Source organism: Mya arenaria, chromosome 3 (assembly GCF_026914265.1).
Source record: "Mya arenaria isolate MELC-2E11 chromosome 3, ASM2691426v1".
In the NCBI taxonomy this organism is placed as follows: Eukaryota; Metazoa; Mollusca; class Bivalvia; order Myida; family Myidae; genus Mya; species Mya arenaria.
Genome location: NC_069124.1, coordinates 62,197,324 through 62,204,903, shown reverse-complemented (window position 1 = coordinate 62,204,903; position 7,580 = coordinate 62,197,324). Strand labels below are relative to the sequence as shown.

Here is a 7,580-nt window from a genome sequence, read left to right as displayed (position 1 = left end):
AGTGAAATTGAACTTCAAAATATCGAGCCTTGTATGGAAGTGAGCATGGATGAGAAAGAATTCAGCGCAGTAAAAGTAAAAGCCGACGTTCTTACTCCACCTGCTAGCCCGATAAGGAAGAGGTTCAAGGCATGGGAAGGAAAAGATGAAGCTACAGCTATTGTCCTTTCAGATGATGACGATATCGAGAAAGGAAAGGAAAAAATGAAAAAATGAAAAATTCTTTGTCTAGTGTTTTCGTAAATGTGTAAAACGCAGCAAATATAGACAGTAGTTTATTGTTTCACCATCAGTTAAGACTTGCCATGTTACTGTTGACAAAACATTTGAATTACATAAACTGAATGAAATTGGCTTGACACTATATTTTTGAACCTTTTGAATAAAGTATGGCTCACAACAACGGTCCAAAAAACTCAAAATGTATTTCATATGATAAGAGGCTCGGAAAACGTTTCAGAGCTTGTCATTGGTGTGGTGGCTACAGTAGCATTGACTATCTCTTGCTCGTTATGAAACAATGTGCATTCGAACATTCCGCGTGTCCAAGCTGTTTTGATAAATACAACGGTTTTTGTCCTGCTTGTTGGATAAACCACCCGGCACAAAAAATGAATAGAAGAAACATAAAACGTTACTACAAAAGATTGGGTAAAATAAACAATAGTAACTCAGAAGGAAAAGATTATCTGGCCAGAATCAAGCAAAGCGCAAGAGAATAGTTTAAGCACAACGTACTGAGATTTGCGTTCTTAAGGCTTATGATAACATAAAATAAACATAAAAACGAATGCTTTGAAATTGTTTTTATTGAATTTCGTAATATTCACTTGTAAGTGGCAAAGTAAAGTAATTCATGAAAAATCTTGAGTGTTTTCGTTGAATAGATCCATACAGGCAGCTTCGTCTAAGGATTGCAGATTGTCTGTTTGAGATTTCAAGCGCAAAACTTCGTCTTCCAATGCCGTGTTATTTTGCTTTAGCTGATTGTTTTCCGCAGTCAGCTGTGACAGATTCAATGCCAAGCGTGTTACTTCGTCCTGCAATAGTTGACTATCGTCCGTATTCAAGTTGTGCAAATGAGTTTGCTTATGCCGATCGTTCTTTCTGATCAACCTAAACACCTTTTGCTGTAGTGCGCCACATTTCTTGCGATACTCGGTCGTTGCTAGTTTGTTTTGCAGAAAAGTTTTCTCGATATTGTCAATTATCGAGACGATGTCTTTGAACGTAGACTCGTGCTTGTTATCACACATACATAGTCTCGCTACGAAGCCTGTAATTTGTAAATTAAGGTTGCTTATGTCCGTCATATTTCTATTGTGAGCGAGTTCACTGTCAGTTTTTTTCGATTTATATCATGGCATGCGATTTACTAGTGAATTATTTTTTTCATATTATAAGGGCTGAAAATTTGGTACTTTTCATACACAAACTCAAACAATTATGTCCAGTCAAAAATCGACACAGCAAACAACGCCTTGTGAGAACACCAGTGAAAAAGAGCAGATGAATTGTTTTCAGCAACCCATGGATGATATCAATGAAGATGAAAAAATGATAGAAATGGCAGAAGATTATTTGCGAGATGTTGAAATCGAATCCATGCAAGATGACAACCCAGACGACGCAGTTTGTAATATGAGAAATTGCTACGTTTGTGACGGTAACTGTTATGTTAGTGATAATTTTGAAGACATTGAGACCGTAGACGAGGAAGTTAAAATTGACGAAATTGAACCAAGCATTTTTGTGAGCGAAAAAAAGAATTGACATTAGTTTTCCATACGCTCAAACATTTATGATAATTCATTAAGTACTTTCCGAATGAAAAGGTTCAAACAATTGTTTTGATGTTTTAACATTGAATAAATGCGTTGAAATACATTTTGATTCTTTATTAAATCTCGATTGAAAAAAATAGTAGCATAGTAGCAAGCACTGTACCTAGCACTGTAGTTGCATGGTTAATGGCTTAAAATAATGCAATGAGTGGAACAAATATAGTTCATATAAAAAAGCTTTTTTTTTCTTCTCATGTCATACTTGTCAAAACCTACTGACCAAGTAAACGCATTATGGGTTTCAAGAAAACAATCAGAGTATGCTTGAGGAAGTTATTCAGAAGGTCAACACCGAAAGAACTTGACAGAGTCACACGTGTCCGAGACTGTATCCGTGTTTATTATGTTTCAACAAGGGGGAGGCTGAGAAAGCAGAACAGAAAGCCCCAAGTCATCTGTGTCCCGAACTGTACCCCTGTTTGGTGTGTTTGCTGCAAGATTCGAGTGATGACAGAACGTGCTGCAACAAACTTAGCAGATACTTAGAGATAAATGAGAACCACCAGGCACTTCGCCAGTTCTTCGCCAGGCGTGGGAGACAATTTGTGCCAAAACGGTGTTAACAATAAATTGAGTGATGAACAGACAATGAATAGTAACAAAATAAAATGTATGACCTGTTCGTGTTTTATTGTGTTTATCTATAGTAATCTATTTGGAATCACTTAAGCTTTAAGAACAACTATGCTTGCTCATAGTTATCAAACGAGTAATGGTCATATAGTCATATATATGTGCAAATCGTTATGCATAACTCCTCAAAGATACACAGAATGTATCGTAAAATGCTACAAAGTACGATACTTAAGCAAAATAAAACATGAAATTAAGACAATCACAGACTAATGTTACGATTTTCGGTACAAGCTATACTGAGCTGATTATTATAAGGGAAAGTGTTGTCTGCCGTATTCACTTTGATACGGTTGAACCCATGTAAAAAATACTCTTTTTGTGTAAAATTTTGGGATACTTTCTGTGTTTGAAGGTACGACTTTGGTAGTTACAGTTACTATAATGTTTTGGCGATTGAATCAAGCTGGGTTTATGCATATACAAGAGATATAAATGATTTTACGAGGTTTTAAACATTTCCAATTTCAGAAAATATTTCTACTTTCGATTTCGTTTTTCTGAAAATGAACAAACATTTTATTTTTTCCTAATGTTTAATATCATAAAACGATACATAATACCTAATTAAGATAATTTCAATTATTTTTAATGAGTGTATTTTCTTTATTTTCTTAAAAGTTTAAAAAAAATAAAAAATAATGCAATTCATGGAATGATATGACGTGATATGTATGACGTCATATTGCAGAGTTCTCGCTTTGCGCTGGTCGGCCATATTGAAAAAGAAATTGTGAAGGTCGTATTTCCAGCTTTTCTGTGGTAAATATGACATGCATGTTTAAAAGTTTTATGAGAAATTGTGTCGAAATATATGATGCATCATATTACCAACAAATTTTGTCGATGTATCTATTGAATTACATAAAAAACCTCTGCCAAAAGAAATTGGTCCCAGCTCGTTTTAGAATGTTTCGAACATTCTCGAAGCCGTTTTTAGAAACTTTAATTCTCGGCTAGATATGTTGAAAAACAAAGTAAGCAGTGTTAATTCATATCTCTTGTCTTGTCTATGTCACATTTTGAGTGATTTTAACTTTGTTTAGGGACTAAACTGGCAGAAATAAGAAATGGCAAATGATGGATTTAGCTAATGCAAGATTGATAAATATCTTCTATTTCTTTGTTTGAAATATATGTTGAAAATTATTTTTTTTAAACCAGAGACGGCAGTTCAGATGCAGTCGTCCTGTGTGTCAGAAACCTGGTGATCAAAATGGTTGAAGGCAGTACCCAAGAAAGTACATTTACAAGTAAGTAAAACCACTCAAAATTAATTCCATGAATTGAACTTTCATATCATAATCTCAGTGCTGTTTGCTCTCATAAAAGTCTGCATTCAAATGTAAGGTTTTCACAATTATGAAACCTTATCTAATAACAGACACTGTGTTTGATTTATTACATTGAACTGCTATTAGATAAATTTTCAGTTTGTGTTTGACATCTACCAATGTCATAAATGCCAATTTTGTTCCTGTTGTGTATGATTATTGATAAGAAATGTTGGAAACATTATACCCCCTGCATGTAAACAGTTTATCTGTTTCTGTTTGTATGTACGAAGTACTTTGTTTTCAGGATTATTTCAACATAGATGTTGTGAATGAAATGCACTTGGCAATGCTTTTAATGAATTTTTTTTAAACTAACAAGCAATATGTGCAGTTTTGTTGATAAAATGTTTTGTTTCAGAATTGTGAGGAGTAACCTAGCCTATATTACCAGAAGCTCACCCGATATGCAGTGTGTTCTGCTCTGTCAATAACAAGTAAGTAATTTCACCAAATTTCATCAGAAACAAATCTCAAAGTTACAATGAACAGTAAAGTAAACACTGAACCAACATGATTTGATTTTGCTCTTTGTGTTTGCCAGCCAAACTCAAAATTCGAAGGTTAGTCTATAGAACTGGGCGAGCTAGCCAGAATCTCGTCACCCTAAAATATTTGTACATCGTCACCTTGTGGTGCTTAATTTTGTGATTCAACTAAATCGTTCTAAAATCAATGTAAAAAAAAACTACATCGCTTAAACGCAAATGCGCTTTGGTAGGTATATAGCTAAAAAGCGAATGCGCTATGGTGTAAATCCAAAGTCAAATTTTTTGAAAAGTTTGAAAAGTTGTCACACAAATCATGATTTTAAGCACTTTTTTAGTGTACTGTTCTGTCATCTGTAAATCAAAACTGAGAGATTGCCAAATCCGTTCTAAAACTAAGCATTTATCATTTTTTGTAAAAAATCCAATGTTATTAATGAAACCAAAATTTACCAGAGTAAACATATTGATTTGCTATTGTATGTAAGAATGTTTCGTCTTTTACACTGTTCCATTTCATTTTTTCAGATGAGATGCCATACACAGGGGATCCGACAGAAGACAGCAGACAGAATTCGTCGATCTATTTGAAATATCATTGTTTATTTGAAAAAAGTTACCAATCCACACTTGTTCGTTTTAAATTTCTGTTTGTATTATATGTGCTTTGTACCATTGCATTTTGTTTTATCAGTAATTCTCCAAAATTTGTATTTCATGTCTAACATGATCATTGAAATTTTAACATACAGTAAATAATTTCAAAAAATCAAAATCAAATGGAGAAATACTGATTTATCTGCTTGCTTGTTTGTTTGTGCTGTCTTGCTTACCCCAGTAACGCGGGTCTTGTTTGCTATTGTTAGTACTGTTGTTCACGAAAGATAAACCATTTTTTTCATAAAGTTGGTTACATTTTGGTCTGTTGATTTTTTTAACTGAAACCACAGTCAAACGGTTTTTCACCATATATTTTTTATGAGAAACAGCCAGACTTGGTCATGGTTGAAACCGAGGAACATTTGTGATTGAACAAAATTTTAGCTGTGATGCTGCTTGTAATTCATAAATTTATTAAGCTTTGGTCTTGTCATATTGATTACGATATTGGTTGGAGCATAACTTGGTAGATGGTAAACATTTTGATATTGTGCACATGTTGCAAAACGAGCCGAGAAGTTTGATCTTCGACGGAGTTTGTTCTCCCGGCTTGGTAACCAGAGCAAAATGTGCACTGCATTTTAAAATGTTTCATCTTTGCGAAATGTTGACAAAATGATTTGTTTGCTCGTGCCAGCATGGGTCGACGAGACTCCTTTCTCACTGTCCTTTATGCGGCGGTATAAGATGTAAGCCTGTTGTTTTATCAATGTCTATAAAGTTTAGCTTGAATGGAAATCAATATTGCAAGATCAAGCACTTTTAAAAAAAAAATGTTAGTCAAAAGTGTTAGAATGTAGATGCGTAGTGAATACCAGTAAAATGTACTAGGTTCATTGCATTCTTAGTTTGGTTTCGAAGTGCAAAACTTCAATCATCACAAACATTCCTCTTGAACGACCGAACATTGATATGTGGCAATGTTTTCGTTCAGCAAAATGATTTGGCAAAAGTAATTTAAAGGCTAGCATGAGTATGGAGGTGTCGTTAGACCAACTTAGTATTGGTGTAAGGTGGTGTACAAAAGCCAATACTCGGAACCGCTCATGTTCACCATGTCACGCTACAGGCAATGAAAAATAGGGAGTGGCAACCTTTTTGTATCGCCGTGGTCCGACAGCCCACACAGTCTTTACAATCAGAGGGGAAACATAGGCAATCGGATGCTTCTTCATAAGTGTCGAGTAACTGCCTTTGGCGTTACCTTTATTTTCAAATTTGTGAACAAATAAAACTAGGTTAGGACCACATAATAGGGTTACGATGAAAATTAGGTTTTCCTTTTAATTTTTGAAGATAACAGCCACTGGCGTTATACTTCAAAAAATGGCTAGCAATATATATCACACGAACATTCAACATTTTGTCAGCAGCATTTTTCATTTTTAAAAAAAAATACTCAGATGTACAAAAATAATGCAAAAACATACACAGCAAATTCACAAATTCTGATGTGTTGAAATTTAAAAAATCAAACATGAGATTGTATGGAAAGCTTCTTTTTTATTTTCAAACATGTTAAATCTGACGATCATACGCCATATGTACAAAAATAATGCAACTCTGAATTGTAATTTCATGCTCTCAACAAAAAACATGCATCGAAAATTTTGAAAATCTAGAAGTTAACGAGGGATCTCAAGATTTCAAAAACGAACTATAGGCTTTATTTCACAAGATTTCATGAAAAAAAAATCAAATCTTCATAATGTTCAAAATCTAGAAGTTAACGAGTGATCTCAAGATTTCATAAAAAAATTATAGGCTCCATTTATTCAAAATTAAAGGCTCATGCAACTCCTTCAAAAAATAACAAATTTAAATAATAATAATATCTGTCATGTGTTCCCGTTCCGTATAGAAAAATCCGACCCGAGGGTACCTGCGTTGCCAGGTAACGAGGCTTGCCGAGTTAGCGGCTACGCAGCGTGCCCGAGGGTCGGATTTTTCCATCCGGAACGGACACACATGATAGATATTTTTTTTAGCATACTTTAAATAACATTTTTTGTAAAGAAAATACATAAGAAAGCGCGTTTTTGTACATTTCACAAAAAAGCGCGTGCGATGATGTTTACTGACGTCATGACGCGCAGTAATTTGTATTCACTGCATACGTCAATAAGTCGCTATTACGTCTTTTAAGGGTTATTTTGTTTTGTTTTTAAGGAATATTTTTGTAAGTTAATGTTAATGGGACTCATCTATTGAAATCGCATAACTATGGTTACATTTAGTGTTTAATAAAAGAAATTGAAAGTATTACGTCACAGCGCGTGACTCATCTGGCATGGTGGGATGCCAGATGGAGTTTTCCAGCACGGCTAAAATCACCGGAAATGCCTATCCGGTGTGGTAGAATGCGGACTCACGTCCATGTAGCACGAAGATAATGTTCTTGCTTCAAAATACTGAAACTAGCTCCGACATGAAATTTTCATATTCAATCTTTTTTTTCAAACAATTGAGATATCACAATCATAAGCCATATGTACAAAAATAATGCGGCACGAAGTCCATGAAACCTGAAAATTGATAATTTACTGAAACTGGCGTTCACACAAGATTTCACGAAAAAGTTAAAATCTACATGATATCAACAATTACACATCACAAGAACT

At 34.4% G+C, this 7,580-nt stretch overlaps 1 long non-coding RNA gene across 1 annotated transcript; it reads left to right on the top strand.

The window, feature by feature from the left end:
• Positions 1-2,748: 2,748 nt before the first annotated feature.
• On the top strand, positions 2,749-4,927 carry LOC128226691 (uncharacterized). The gene is made up of 5 exons (XR_008259718.1): positions 2,749-2,832; positions 3,169-3,239; positions 3,642-3,730; positions 4,173-4,248; positions 4,828-4,927. It is a non-coding gene; the product is annotated as an uncharacterized LOC128226691 (long non-coding RNA).
• Positions 4,928-7,580: the final 2,653 nt, after the last annotated feature.